General features: G+C 38.3%; 1 long non-coding RNA gene across 2 annotated transcripts; it reads right to left on the bottom strand.

Annotated features, from left to right (window-relative positions):
* Positions 1–7,573: 7,573 nt before the first annotated feature.
* LOC113347773 lies at positions 7,574–9,608 on the bottom strand. 2 transcript variants are annotated; one of them, XR_003359237.1, is made up of 3 exons: positions 9,270–9,608; positions 8,674–8,766; positions 7,574–8,430 (listed from the first exon to the last, which is right to left on the bottom strand). It is a non-coding gene; the product is annotated as an uncharacterized LOC113347773 (long non-coding RNA). The 2 variants fall into 2 exon arrangements; XR_003359236.1 differs by having other exon boundaries at positions 7,574–8,766.
* Between the last annotated feature and the right edge of the window lie 7,070 nt (positions 9,609–16,678).

Below are 16,678 nucleotides of genomic sequence, written 5' to 3' on the forward strand. Positions count from 1 at the left end.
TTGGACGAAAACCGCAAAAACAAAAACCACAATAATTACTCAACAGCCCTACTTTTTCCTCTTTCAAACCCTTTTATTAGAATTAAGGCTGGGATACAAGGTGGTTGCGCTTCTGATCCTAGGTTAAGTTCTACTTCAACTAACTCTTTCTCGTTCTCCTTCCCTCTCTTATAAATATATATATATTCAAGGTTTAATGCTATCATGTAGGAGTACTTCTTTTTCTTCTTATGATATATGATACTATTAACTAGCGGTGTTATTTTGATGTATATTAGAATATGCAAAAGAAAAATAACTGCGTAAAAGTAATGTTTTTTACATCAATTTGTTTATTTTGTTTTTGTACAAGCAAGTGTTCTGTGTTTGGTAACAAATTTGACGCTTTGTTTTAGATATCATACAATATCTAAAACAATTTGGTAAGAAAAAAGTCATATATTATACAATATATCTAACAACAAAAAATATTTATTTTGTGATATATGAGATACATATGATATATATAAGTCACCTCTATATGTTTTACAGAAAGTCACCTCTCTCTCTCTCTCTATATATATATATATATATATATATAAGTCACCTCTATATGTTTTAGAGAAAGTTATACTTTCAGTTTTTGCTTAAAATAGGTCAAATTAAAAAAATGAAAGTGTTTTTTTGAAATATAAGGAGTATTAACCATTATTAATTAACATAATGACACAAAAATAATACTCCATTCATCCCCAATATATAGGCGGACAAGAGAGTTCCTCGTAAAATAAGATTTTTTTTTGTTTTTACAAATTTTTAATTTTTAATCTAATTTACCCTTAACAAAATCCAATAAAATTTATCGAATTTATCTAGAAAGTATCAAATTAAGAATTTTAAACTCATTAAAATATCAGAAAACGGGTCATTTGTCCAAATACTTTTAAAACATGGTTCTAATGGACGAGTAAAAATTAGTGTAGGTGTGGACACAAAAAAAAAATAGCAAGAATGAAACTAGATTCATCCTGGCTTACACTTAAAAAAAGAGCGAGGATGAAGCTGGATGCATCCTGATGTAAATTAAAAATAAGAAAAAGTATTTGAAAATGGGTAGGATGAAACTTTTTACATCCTGGCTATTTTTACATTTTTGTCCATTTAAACAGTATCAAATTTACATGTCTTTTTCCCCCCGAAATTGTTGATTTTGGTCTTTTTAACCAATTTTGTGTTAAAATATTAGATTAATGGAATTATTGTTTGGAATATCATAAATTTGGTGACACCCGTACTCTTTAATAGGGGTATACAGAAAAGAAAGAACATTGGAATAAGTTTTATGCCTATCCAATGGGACTAGAAAATTTTACTTCTCCACCTTTATAACAGGAATGGAGGGAGTATTACAGGAATGGAGGGAGTATTAGATTATTTTAAAAGCTAGGATTTAGTTATTATTTTTCTAATTTGTTATAGTAAAACCATTATTATAGAATGAATGATGATAAACCAAACTGATTACGATATTATAGCTAGACTAACCACATCCAATGATAAATAGCATGCACAATAAATAAACAAGATTCGAACCATACCTACTGTCACATGCCCATTTAATCGTTTAAAATTTCATGGGACGTGATTGGAAATAATCGTGGTTCAGTGAATCAACTTCATCTATAATTACTCAGCCTTGCATACTGCATCAAAGTATGCATTTGGCTTCACTCTAAAGGTATTACACAACATAAATCTTTCTTGTTTCTCTCTAACTCTTCATGTCCCCATAAGCATAAGAGGTTTTCCATGTATAAATGTACTCAAACAACTTCACAAGATCAGCAACGTCAAGGACATAAAGATATAACACAATAAACCCATTTTATTGCATCAAGGAAGATTATAAACAACAGTCCATCTCATGGACCAAAATAGGCCATTCACTCTCTTGGTGAATGCCTAAAACACTCACTACATTAGTGGTTATTCTCTCAAACGAGAAGTCCCGACATTATTGATTCCTAAACTATTTATACTATTAGGATCAGGCGAAAACTTCTTTACAACAGCTTGCACAAGACTTCGACATCCAAGTGTCCAAGTAGTTTCCTTCCGTTGGTTGTTGTTTGAAGGTCAAAATATACTTCGTGGAATACACATCAATTTTCGAACTTTCAAGAAGCTTGTAATTGACAAATGCCGTCTCTATAAAAGGTATAAGTGGGTGCGCCATTAGTAGTGGAGCAGCCAAATAACTGTCTCATGACTCCGAACCTTTGGCAACACAAATGGGGTACTGCGCACCGAGACAAGGATGTGTGGGTATCATACCAAAGAGGGAAAGCCTCTTTTATTAATTACTGAGTATCTCCCAGGCATCTAATTTATGGCATATATAGCGTAATTATGGCAATATATTGTGTTAATAGATGAAATTTTCAGGATATTTCATATATGCTAAGTGAGAGATTTGGCTCAAAAGAATTTAATTTAGAACAATCGGAGAAGATATATGATATTTTGAAGTGACTTCTAAAGGTGAGATTTATGAGTTTCAAGAATTTGGTGAGTTTATGATTACCTTGATATGTTTGGTTGCTAATATTGTATGGAATCATGTTTTTCTTTTTTTTTGGGATTTATAATTCCTCCAAAACCTCTATTTTGAGTATAATTCCGGGATTCCCTCTAAAATTTTCTGGGAAGCTTATAAGGGATATGTAAATCCACCTTTTTTTCACCGTAACAACTCTATATTCCTACCAAACTCTCCTCCAAATGGTTTCCAGATGGTATATGGGATTTAAAACATAAAAATCATGAGAATATGAATTTTGACTTAGTTACTAAACACTAGGAATTTGCTGGATTCCCGACATTTGTAATCCCGTGAAGTTGTAATCTCTTGGAATTGTGAATTCCGCCACCAACCACATCAAAGGGAAAGATATTTTCCTTTATAGCTCGAATCTGGAAGAGTATAAATATAAATAAAGAGTAATACGGTGTCTTATAAACACAAACTCGTTAGTCATCCTCATCGAATCATTTCTTATCCCCTTGTTTTCTGATGGCTTCATTTTCAGGTTTGAGGATTTTCCGCTGCATAGCACTGTTAGTGAGTTTGATTCTCACGCATCATGCAGCCATACTTGTTGAAGGAAGATTGGATATGACGAGTATGCTAACGAAACAAGAAGAATTAAACATAGAGAGACAACTCAATATTCTGAATAAAGCTCCTATTAAAACATTGCATGTATGCAAATGGTTTTTCTTTCACAATTTTTTTTCCCTTTCGCTTTGGTTTTTTTTTTTTTTTGATAAAAAGATAAACATAATACGCTGTATTGTTTTTTCCTGTGTGTGAAGGCTCCATGGGGTGACGTGTACGATTGCATCGAGTTCCGCACAACCTGCATTTCATCACCCATTATTAAAGACCATAAAATTGAGGTAATGTATACTCTTGTCTTTTACATGCATACATTATTATGTTTTTGTTTAAATCGATAATAAACAATGTGTTGACATACAAAAATATCGTGCCACAAAGCAACTCACTTGCATGTATTATTACTTTTTTAGTAGGCGCAAATAGTTGTGGATATAATCTTGTGGTGAATTTTCATTAGGTAAAAAAGGATCTTGTTTTCAGCAATTCCTTCAATACGTCGAGAAATCAACTTGATAGGTACCCAAAAGGGACTGTCCCTATTCGTAGGACCCCCAGAGAAGATTTAACCAGACCCAAATTATCACTAAATTCAATGGGTAATGAATATGTAAGTAGCTAAAGTTAACCTTTTCAGTATTTTCACCATTGGCGCTAGATTTGTTTTAAGATTAATTTTACTAACCTATTGGGTTTTCTGGATGGCAAACTGGTATTTTTAGCGAGCAGGTGCTTCATACGAAACAAAACTTGGTGAAACAATTTATGGCGCAAGTGGGGTGGTTAACGTTTGGAATCCTCGTGTGTTCCAAGATCAAATTAGTTCCGCTGAGATCGCTCTTCAATCTGGTTCACAGGAAGAAATCAATCTCATCAAATTTGGATGGACTGTATGTATCAAATTACATTTTATTTTACACAACTTTAAAGTTTCTCTAATGCATGTCTAAAACATCTTATTCACAATGCTATTACCTTTTTATTTGTTTGCTTTGGTCGGTTTAATATAGTACTCTAACAACCAGATGTCTGTTTTTTCAGGTAAATCCAATGTTGTATGGTGATTATGTGACTCGAAGTTTTATATATTGGATTGTAAGCTTCTAAAACCCAGCTTCTTTTTATCTATTTTTTTGTATCCCTAAGGTATAATATATACAGTATCGTGTTGTCTTACTTGTTTGGTATTTGAAAAGGCGATGGTGGGAAGAACACGGGTTGTTATAATACCCTTTGCTCCGATTTCGTTCAAGTTCATCCAGTATATACTCCTGATATGCCTTTTTCCAAGATATCGGAAATTGGTGGCACGCAAGAATATAGTATTGCACAGATTACTCTTGTAAGTAACAAAAACTGCTCCTCGAAAACTTTATGATTATGAGAATTTTGTAAAGAAGTATTAGATATTGAATATCTATATAAGACTGTTAAAAGTCGAAACCTTACTAGGCTGACATTAGCTTTTGGTTCCCTCAAAACCAAAAAAACACAAAAAATCTTATACTAATTCTAGTAGTGTGGAAGTTTGATATTGTTACATTTCATGGGATGTCAAGAAACAAATAGAATACGGACATGGAAAAAAAAAACTCAAGGAATAAGGTATTTCAAAAAAGCAACGATCTTTTTTTCTTAGAAAATGCAACAGTTTGATTATTTTTAGAAATTGTTCTCACATTTTTGCATAGTGACTTCTTTTATGGTTGACATTGAGAATTAATTATTGTAATTGTAACTAAAAGTGTTAGTTTTGTAATGGTGTAGGATAAGGCAGAAAGGAAATGGTGGTTGACAATTCAAGGAAATACCCGAATAGGATACTGGCCCGATACACTATTCCCCGCATTTGCACCAGGAGTTGCATCTATTTTTTGGGGTGGTAGTGTGAAGTCTAATAATGACGGAATGAGTCCACCAATGAGCAGTGGTCAACCAATAGGTTCGCATCCTGCGGATTCGGGTTCTATTGATACTTTGCAGGTCGTAGATATGAATAATGCTTATTTGATACCAGAAAAAATAGAAATTACCATCGACTGTTTGGAGCATTATGATGCCAAGTATTATCCAGACCAAAATATCCTTCTCTATGGAGGAAGTGGTGGTGTCTGTAATACTAATTGAGCAAATAAAAACTATTGAAGACGATTGGCTTTGGAAAGAGATTCTAACCGGGATTTTTGTGGGTTTTGGTTGGAAGTGTCAGTTCTAGAATCTCTTTTTTGCTACGGGAGCAACCTTCCTATGTTATTGGTTGTTTTAATATTTTTTTCTTAAGAAATATCCAAAATAATGATTTTTGCAACTTGAATATACCCATCGTGCTGCTAAAAAATCATATCTATCGAAGGAAATAATATTGGACACTGCAAAATAGCTTGTCTCCTTTATGTATCCTAAAATAAAAAAATTCTAAAAGATTACTGGACTCGAGTAGGCAGAACAACTGTTACTACGATTTGATTTATGTTTCAACAATTATTTTAACCATAACCAAGCTCATTGTTTGTTCATCTTCAAATACACAACCTTCCTCCTGAACTGCCACCTTCCCTGCCCTCTGTTAGATACTTCATAGTTGCTTGTAACTGTACCCCCTGTACCATCCTTCAAAATGTCATTGGTGCCATTGGTACTACGAAATGCAGGAAACCCGCCACTCATTGACTCTGTTTTCTCCGTCCATCACTATATATCATGTGAAGTCCCTTATTGCCACCATTGATTTCGCATAGCAAGTTGGCTAGGTTCCTCAGTTGCATCTCTTTTTTTTTCCCCACTAGTTGACACTGGTTGTTGAGTAACATGGTGGAATGGGATCCCACTAATTCCCATAGTAACATTGGTTGAATTTGGTTCGTGCAATAATGCAAGAAATAGTCAGTCCTTGCTCTTGGCTTAAATATTTGTTATCTACAGAAATAACAATTACAGTCCCATAATCAATTAAATCAAAAGCAAAAGAAGCCTCAAAAAAGATCAACCAAACAGAAGATAAAAAACATACATAAGAAAAACTTGGAGATGTGTTATACGTGTAGAAGATGCTGGTTCTTTTGTGGCAGGATTTGCTAAATACATCTGCCAGAATGGAAGCAATGTGGCTAAAGTTTGGGCTGCTAGAGATGGCCTTCTACTTGCTATGCAACTTGGGATAGAAAGCTTGAGGACTCCTCTTACACCATTTAATCCTGCAGAGGTGGAGTTGCTCCCCCTTGGTATCTCAGAGGGCTTGTCCAGGACATTGCAGATATGAAAGAGAAGTTTGAAGACCTAATGTTTGTCTGTCAGCACAGGGCATCTAATTTTGTTGCTGATACATTATCGAAGAAAGCCAATGATATGGGGTTTGAAGAAGCGTGGTTTGATACTCCACTGGTTGAAATGATTCATAATATTGTAGCTGACGTTTAGTTTTGTTGCTTTCGAACACCGTACAGACATAAAAAAAAAAAAAAAAAAAAAAAAAAAGGAAAATTTGTCGAATGAAATAGATGAAGTCAACCTTAGTTATTATGAAACAGATTAGGTTTGGGTGTCATACGTGTAAATTGTGTGTTTGGTGCTATAATCTTACCCAGGGAAACACTACTTGCGTGGGGTGATATTCTTCCTTCGCATCTAAGGAAACTCACATAAAATGGGCAAAGCTTTGAATTACAATGTTTTGGTCAATCTACCCTTCTAGTGTAGGTTAGGTTGACAGGTGTTTAAGCTAACCAATTACACGAAGAACTAGGTCCGTAAAAGAAACATTACCCGATTATAATCTCCCTCTTTAATGACCGCAACAGAATCTAAAAGTCAACATATTAACTCACCACAACCATTGGATCTCCTAACTTTTAATGACAGTCGCTAGATGATATGAAAAATGTTCCGTGCGATATTTTGTCGTTGCTTCCGGACTATACCCCTCAGGTTTTCGTTACTTCTTCTTCTTCTCCCTAACTATCTAACAGTTGCAGCAAAAACTCATCACTCCTCCATTAACAACTTCTTCTTCTCGCTCACCTTCTCCATTAATATGTTTCACATTCGGCATCGATTATCTCACAACAAATAGTTTAACTTCTTCTTCTCCCTCACATCTTCCATCAAAACCCTAGAACTGAAATTAGAGATTATTTTCAAAAATTGAATCAGAGGCTTTCAATCAATCTATTTTTAATTGCAGAATGGTGGTGTATAGACATATCAGTAATGCCATCGTTTACTAGTTTAAAATTTTCTGTATAATTTTGACCAATTAGAAAAAAAAAATTGGTGAATTTAGGGTTTGATCTAAACCTGCTCTGATCCAGGTGTTAGAGTTCTTAACCTTTACACGGGATATAAGCTGCAAAGAACTAGAAAAGCAAGGATAAAGCCCTTTGTTATGGGGCTAACAACCTCTTCCTTTGTAGAACAAACTGAATAAACTTCTTAATATTGATAGGTAGTTTGTTACAAGCTTAGACTCGACCTATATATAGCTGAATAAACTTGATAAGAAAGCAAATTAATTTAAGGAAACCTGTAAATTAGGAAACTGATGATAATAAGCACATAAAGAAATTAAATACTAAGCTAATAAGCTAACTGAAATAAAAGAAGTATGAGTTGGCATCGCAAAATCCCACCCCGCCTAAAACAAGGCTTGTCCTCGAGCCTATAACTATGGAAAGCGTGCAATGAGATCATAAGCATCTTCCCAATCTTTGGAGTGATCCTTCCATTTGATCAACCACTTTGTAGCAGCTCGGTTTCCTTTCTTATACATCTGCCTCTCTAAAATTTCTTCTGGTTCTCATTTGTCGTAGTCAATAATGGTAGGTAATGTAGCTTCAACAACAGCAGTAGGACATAACTTCAGTTTTAACTGTGAAACATGGAATACTGGATGTATTCTACTAGTGATAGCCATATTCAGTTTATATGCCATAATTCCAATTTTCTCAAGAACTTTAAAAGGGCCATAAAAACGAGGTGCTTCGAAAAAGACTGATTAGCAACTGTTATCTGTCTGTAAGGTTGGAGACGGAGATAAACAAAATCATGAACTGAAAATTATCGTTCAGTTCTATGAGAATCAGTGTATTTCTTCATTCGATCATGTGCATCAGATAGGTGAGACTTAAGCAGCTTGAGTGTGTGGTATCTAACATGTAAGTTCAAATCCACATCATTCACAGGGGTTGATTCAAAAATAGGAATATCGTCACTCACTTGTTGGTCTTCAATGGTATGCTCAATCTCAGTGATGCCTTAAGGAGAATTAGGATCCATCTCTAAAAGCAAGTAACCCGGCTTATTAGGACAAATATGGCCAGATTTAAACGGTGCATCACAATTGAAACAAAGACCCTTCTTGTTTTTTTCTTTCATCTCTTCCCATGACAATTTCTTATAACCAATTTCAAATCAATAAATATTACAAAAACCAAAACGGTGATGCGAATCTAAAATTATTCTTTTATTTGGAATTGATAAAATTGGATTTGAATTTGAAATTGAAAAAGAAAATAATGTACCTGGTTACGGTGGCGCTGATGGTTTTGCCGGTTTTGGTAATGGTGGTGGGGGTTATGATGGTAGTGCTGGTTATAGTGGTGCTAATGGTGTTGCTGTTATAATACACAAAGATACAGCGTCGTAAAACACACATAGTTACATCAAGGGAGGCTAACTAATTAAGTAACAAATTAAAAAAGGAACTGAAATCATTCAGTTGGTAACCAATATGAAGCATGTTAAGTGACAGTTTCATCAGAAATCTTGAAGGACTACCTCTTATTTGTGTGAAGCAGAGTAAGAACCATATACTACACAATCGCAAGATTACTTAAACCCACCAGTATGATATACAAATTAACCGGTCGAATATATTAAATTGAACATTCAATCCCCAAATTAATATTTTTAGTTAGAATTTTTTCACTGGGGCATTTTGTCAAATAGTTAAAGTTCATGAAAAAGAAGTTGTATTTTACACAGTTCAAGTTAACCCCAAACTTTACAATCAGTTTAATTGAAACTTCCTTTTCATAAAACCATTAAATCTAAATTGGGTTTGAAATCGAATTTGCATTTGGAATCGGAACTAAAATTAAAAAAGAGATGCATGTACCTGGTTATGGTGGTGGTGGTGATGGTGTGTAATGATTAGGTAGAGATGAATGACGGTATTTGACGGTGGTTGATGTTGCTTGTTAAGTATTTGACGGTACTTAATGCTGGTGCTGGTGGTGGTTGACGTTGCTGGTTACGATGGTGTTGATGGTGTTGTGGTGAAGGAATGATTAATGGTGTCGAAGCTTGGAGTAGAGATCGAAAATTTGCAGCGGAAAAATTATAGAACACCGAGGGGATTAGAGCAGTGGTTTGTGCTGCTGCGACGGTGGTGGTGGTGGTCTTGGTACTGGGTACGATGATGACGGCGCTGGTGATATGTTGACGAAGGAAGAGAGATTCAGGTTAGAGTTTCATCGAAATTACATTGGGAGATAAGAGATATGTAAAACATGGAGGGGTATTTTAGTCTTATCAAGTGCACATGACCGCCAAAACGACCCCTTATCTTTATTATAGTAAGATTATTCAACGTGCTTTTTGGTTTCCGACTTGAATTGAAATATCGCTCAATTGGTATACATATTGGTCGGTTGTGTTGGAGGTGTAGCCGGACATGATGAAGGATCAGTGATATCATAACATTTCTCAATTCAAATATACTGTCCAACTCCAAACATACAAATTAATGGCACGAAAAAAAAACAGATAAATAAATTGGGTATATACGAGCAAGCAGCTTGTTATAATTTATACTATATTTTCTATACAACCATTACCTTTTATTACAGGCAAGATTAATTTATGGAATTCTTTTGCATCTCTAAACAGAAGACAACACAAAATTTCTTCCATCACAAAATGAAAGACATTAAAAGTCTGTAACTATGTGTGCCACTAATCTTTGCTAGGTGCACGAGAGACGAAAAAAAAAATGCTATATGCTCCTTGTCTACGATCGGAAAATGAGAAGCGAAATTTCGTCGAAACTGCAGAGCTATTTTTTACGCGCTACCTATTTACCGTGGAAGAAAACATACTGCATTTTTAAAACATAACACTAAAATCAGAAAAAAAAAAAAATTCAGCACACAAACAAGCCAAGACACTGAATTCATATGCATTTGAAGTTGAGCATCACACTAAGACAGTAGTATAAAATAAATATATTATTTTCCGACAATCGTATAAAATAAGTTAGGTATCACATTAATATTGTGGTATAAAATGAATTGGTCTTCTATTCCATGGTCGTATAAATTAGTATGGTAGCTAATTCAGATGATCGTATAAATTAAACTGGGTAACTGATTCAGAGTAATCCTTTCTCCGGTTGGAGTGATGATGACGATGCCTATCCCTGCTCCTTCCTTATTTTTGGATCCTTCAACGAAGATTTCCCATTGTTTTTGACTCGCGGGTTCGAGGACATCCATTGGATCCTTGTTTTCTTCCTCGGCTTCTGGTATTCCTTTAATCTCTTCGTCGTTGTCAAGGGGGAGGTCTGCTAAGAAATCCGCCAGAACTTGGGACTTCCGAGAATGTTGAATTTCATGAATGATGTTGAATTGGTCCAGATGGGTGTTCCATTTGGCTATTCTGCCCACTTTTCCCGTGCTTTTGAGGACTGCTTCCAATGGTGCTTTGCATGGGACCCTGACGAGGTGAGTTAGGAAGTAGGTTCTCAGCTTTTGAGTAGCCCATACCAATGCGAGGATGAGCTGTTCGATCTTGGTATAGTTCCTTTCCACAGAATTGAGGGTCTTGCTGACGTAATAGATAGGCTGTTCTATCTTCGTATTGGTTTTGACCAACACCGCGCTGACTGCGTCTTCTGTTGCTGCTATGTACAATGCCAAAAATTCATCAGGATCTGGCTTCTGCAGGATCAGAATTGAAGCTAGGTGTTCTTTGATTTTTTGGAATGCCTCCTCGCATTCGACGGTCCATTCGAACCTGCTCCCTTTTTTGAGAATATTGAAGAAATGTTTGCATTTGTCCGAGGATCGGGCAATAAATCTGCCCAAAGCTGCTATGGATCCATTGAGTTTCTTCACTTCCTTTAAATTCTTCGGGGACGGCATTTCTATTATGGCCTGAATCTTTGCTGGGTCTACCTCGATGCCCCTTTTTGTTACCAGATACCCGAGGAATTTCCCCGAGGTGACACCGAAAGTACATTTCTCCGGATTCACTTTCATATGATGTTTCCTCATGGCTTCGAAGATATTTCTCAGATCCTGGTGGTGATGTCTGCGCAGCTTACTTTTGACGAGCATGTCGTCAACGTAGACTTCTAAGGTTCCTCCAATCCATGGTTTGAAGATAGCGTCGACCATTCTTTGGTATGTTGCCCCTGCGTTTCGAAGTCCGAAGGGCATTCTAGTGTAGCAATAAAGGCCATGTGGGGTGTAGCACGCTGTGTGTGGCTGTTCTTCTTCTGCCAGAGCCACTTGGTTGTAGCCAGAATGTCCATCCATGAATGACAGTTCTTCATATCTTTCTACTGCTTCTACCAGCTGATCTATGCTTGGCAGGGGATAGCTGTCCTTTGGACATGCCTTGTTGAGATTAGTAAAATCGATGCATATTCTAACCCTTCCATTTTTCTTAGGAACAATGACCATGTTGGAGATCCAGGTAGGGTACTTGACTTCCTTGATAAATCCTGCGTCTAGTAGTTTCCGAAGTTCTATTTCTACTGCTTCGTGATACTCCGGAGCTACTTTTCGTATTTTCTGCCTGAACGGGGGCGTGCCCGGTTTGATGCGTAGCTCATGTTGGATTACTTTCGGGTCAATCCCCGGCATATCTCCTAGCTTCCAGGCGAACACATCCGCGTATTCCTTCAGTAATCTGGTCAAAGAATCTTATCTTCCTTCGTCCATTATGGTCCCTATTTTAATCATCTTCGGGATTCCTTCCGTTCCTATGTTGATTTCTTTTACGGGCACCACTGGTGTGAACACAGGCTTCGGATTTCCGAGGACTGGGACGCTCTTTAATTGCTATTTAGCGGGTTTCTGTCCTTCGCTGGTTGTTGGAGTACTTGTTTCTGTGCTCAAGACATTATCATCTCTCGTCAAGCCCTTTCCTGTAGTAACCTTGAGAAACAGTTCTATGGCCTTCACTTTCGCGGTTCCTTTATTTTTTAATCTTCGGATTTTTCGCTGCTCTTCTTGCTCGTTGTTGATATGATCCTGAGTGGCCTGGCACTCTCTCGTAGTGACCCGATCTCCCTTGATTTCCATTACTCCTTCAGGTGTTGGGAATCTGAGATATTGGTGGTGCGTTGCCGCAACTCCTTTGAGTTTATGTATCCATTTTCGTCCAATAATGGCGTTGTAGGGGGATGGGGTGTCCACCACACTGAATCGGGTTTCTAATTTCATGGGCCCTGCGTTAACCTGCAACACGATGTCTCCCAAGGGCTTCGTGGGTGCTCCATTGAATCCGTAGATGGTGTAATAAGAGGTCATTAACTGTTCATCATGGAGTTTCATCCGTTTAAATGCATCGTAAAATAGGACGTTCACAGAGCTTCCCCCGTCTATGAGGATCTTTTTGAGGTTACATCCAGCTACTGGTAGTGTCAAAACCAAGGGATCGTTATGGTCTTCCATATCTTCTTCGATATCTTCGGCATCGAAGATAATAGGAGAGTCCATACACTCTTCGTGCTCGTCCACCTCTATTCCATCGACCTTATACAATTCGCAGCGATCTTCGAATTGCTTCCGTAACCTCTTCCCTATCTGCGCTGTAAGTGAGGGCCCTGCGGCTTCAGAACACGAGATGGTGTTGATTGTGCGGTTTCCTTCCGGAAGTTGGACTGGTTTGGTTCGTTTACATCTATCCTCGGTAATATCCTTTCGTACGTAATTTTTGAGCTCTCCCGCATCAATTAATTTTTGGATCATTATTTTAAGGTTCTTGCATTTTTCGGTCTGGTGCCCGTTGAAACAATGATATTCACAGTAATCTTTAGACTTCTCGGATCTCGGGGGATGCTTTCCCTTAGACCATGGCCATTCCAGGTTTTCCATCCCTTTGATCTCTCGTAGGATACGAGCATAGCTAGCGTTGAGTTTCGTGTAAACTTGATCTTCGAATTTTCGGTCACTTGTTCTTTGTTCGTCCCTTCGTTCCTTCCTATCTTCGTGAGGTCTCTCCACTGAGCAACTCCTTTTAACCCCATTGGTTTGTTCTGCTGAATTGGTGCGGTGAGATCTCTGCGGATATGCCCTCGGGTTTTCCCGTTGAATTTCTTCAAGTCGAGCGTACTTTTCAATAATTATTCGAAGATCTCCCTCTGTCTTAGGCACGCTTCCATGAATCTCAACAAATAGTGGACTCATTCGGTCTAATCCCCATTTGTAGCAATTGATGCTTACCACTGGGTCCACGCTCCCTATGGCTTGGCAGATCTTGTGCCATCTGTTAGTGTATTCCCTCGTGGTTTCCTTGTAGCCAATCGCCAGTGAAAATAGCTTATCCATCCCTGTGTTTACAGTCTTGTTGTACATGTATGTTCTTAAGAATTTTTCTGCGAGTTGGTCGTATGAGTGGATGGAGTCTGGTGGCAGATTATCAAACCAGGATAATGTCGATCCCTTCAGGCTTGACGGGAAGTATCAGCAGAGTACAGCGTCGTTCTGACCCCATCTAGCTAAGACACGGTTGTAATATCGAATATGTGCCGCAGGGTCGCTGGATCCATCATAACATTCGAACGTTGGGACAGGGCATTTCAGTGGAATAGGGGTGTTGGCCAAGCGATGAGTTAAGGGCGTATAATTAGCTTCTCTCATGACCTCTTCTAAACTCCCCCCGCATTGTCTACTTTTTAATTTCCTGATCTCGGCCATCATTTCATCTCGTAGCTCTTCCATCGCGCGATGGTGCCCTACGTTCTTCTGCTCGTTATAGCCTGATTCTCCGTCGTCATAATCCGGGTCGGATACGCTACTTCCCCTAGTCACGTTTCCATTAGCCGCTATGACGACTCTTCGGTCTCGGTTTGGCTCTAGTGCTTTGGAATTTGCTTCATCAAGTTGTTGGCTGGTCTTCGTGCTTAGAGCAATCTGATCCTTTAAATCTTGATTTTCTCTGGCCAGCAGAGCTACAGCATCTGCGTAAACCTGCTGGCTCTTCTTCAATTCTTCAAGCTCAGCCATCAGTCGATGTGATTGGTTGGACCCTTGATTGGGAGTCCCCGCCCGTGCCACTACGGCCATGGTGTCGCCTTCCTCTACGGTCTGCACTAAAGGTGGCAGAGGTTCAGCTTCGGTTGCTGGCATTTCCAAATCGGGGTGAGTGCCTCTCTGCGGTGCTAGAGCTGCCGGTATGGTTTGATTTTGATCATTTGTTGGTGGCATTCCGAAAATTGGAAGGTGCATGAGTTGGTATGTTCTGGATTCATCCACCCTTTCTCTTGGTTGATGAAATTGATTCATAGCACAAGTTTTGCTAGCCTCTGCAGCCTTCGGGACTACCGCAGCCGCACCGTACTTTGTCGCCGCTGCTCTGAGAGCCGCGGCTGCAACTAAATTAGCGTTCATAGGTGAAGTGATTTCCGCAGTATCTTGCCTTTGACTGGTCATTTTAGATTTGTCTCCTTTCTGCTTCCTTCGGGTGATGACCGGGGTTGTCCTGGGTGTTTCCTTTGACAAAGCTTTGGATTTTCCTGCTTCCTGCGTCTTTTCCATCTCGGGTCCTTTTGTCGACAATGAAATCTCGCAGAAACTCGCCTTCTTTACTCACAATCCGTTCTTTCTGCACAAGGGAATTTCAAACAGCGAAAAACGGGAATATCCGCGTGAATCGGGTTAGTTGGCGAAATATCTTCCTCCAGGAGAGGATTAATACATACGAGTTACAATACACGGGTTAAAGTTTTATTAAAAGAGATCCTTTTAAAAATGCAAGTAGATCCTTTAAAAAAATACGAAAACCCCCTTGAGAGACAGGTTCGCACGAGATCTAAAGAAAAACGTAAATCCATGGATCAAAACAATAAATCTTATCGAAGATAATAGGTGCGTTTTTGAATATAATAAAGTTAACAAATGATCTATACGGTCCGAGCTAATAAATCAGAGCAATCGTATGCCAGTTTAAGGTGAAATCACAGGACAAGATAAATCTTTTACCGGGACGACGTCCCTGTTTCTAGCGCCAAATTGTGAGCACTCAAATCACGAAGGCATCCGAATGCTCACAACCAATCATCGTAATCTAGAGTGATTTGTGATGATGATATCTTAGTGTTGATTCCTTGGCTCAAAACCTTCGGGTTTATCACAGCCTCATCTAACAACTCCATGCGAGGCGTTTGCGCACGGGATATAGGTAAAAACAAAGAAAGCAATACATACAAATAAAGATCCATGGGATTAGGCAAATATAAAGTGCTGAAATATAAACAAGACCGAGGTTTACGTGGTTCAGCACTAAGGCCTACGTCCACGGGGTTGGTAGTTTCACTATGTTCTTCGCGGTTACAAGAGTAGTCGAATGACTTTTGGGTTTACATGTATTTTCTCTTCTAAAGGATTAACTTACACTCGAAATCTCTCTCTCCTTCCCTTCCTGATTTTTCCGATCCCCTTTCCTCTCGGTGGAGAGGGGGTATTTTTAGGGTTAGAGTGTGGGACCCATCTCTGAAGGCCGTTGGAACCTTATCTTCTAGTGTCTTGTGTCCATCACGCAGAGGTCTGCGTTTGCCACTTGATCACGCAGAGACATCCTCGCTCGTCCCACAGGTTGATCGACACGTATACTGCTCAGAGTGTTTAATGAGGGTGGTTGAGATGCCTGCTCGTGTCAGACAAGTGTCTTCTGCCCCTTTCACGTCCGTGTCAGCTAACTTTCTCTCCACCGTTGATCTTCTTTTGGGGATGAGATAAAGTAACTCCTTGGGGTTTATTTGGTGTTCCGTAGTGCATCGTATTTTTATGTCTTGGTCTGCATGCTTTCCACGTATCTTTCTATATACACGTGTCTGATGGTGAGATATATGTATACACAATTTGCCCCTTTTCTTCGGGCTTGAATGTTTAATGGGTGCATTGAAGAAAACAGTCGTTGCATATTCTTCTATCTCTCCTAATAACTTTTCCTAGCTACTTGGGTACGTCTTTTATTTGTGCATTAACTGCTCATGTAACGGGCACGTTTCCCATTCCTCCATTAATTTCCTTCTCTTTCTTTTGGGTATATTAAGGAGAGAAAGAAAATTAATTTCATTCTTCCTAAACATTCTCTCGATTTCAAATCTTCGTTCTTCAGCCCTTAAATTCTCTGTCAGTCTTCATTCTTCCGCCCTTAAATTCTGTCAGTCTTCATTCTTCCGCCCTTAAACTCTTTGTCATTCTTCATTCTTCAGCCCTTAAATTCTCTCCCTCTTAGCATTAATCACGCTTGCCTCCTCTTTATTTCTGATTTGTTCTTTCTGCTGCTGTTTTT

The sequence above is a fragment of the Papaver somniferum genome, chromosome 2, assembly GCF_003573695.1.
Source record: "Papaver somniferum cultivar HN1 chromosome 2, ASM357369v1, whole genome shotgun sequence".
NCBI classification, from domain to species: domain Eukaryota; kingdom Viridiplantae; phylum Streptophyta; class Magnoliopsida; order Ranunculales; family Papaveraceae; genus Papaver; species Papaver somniferum.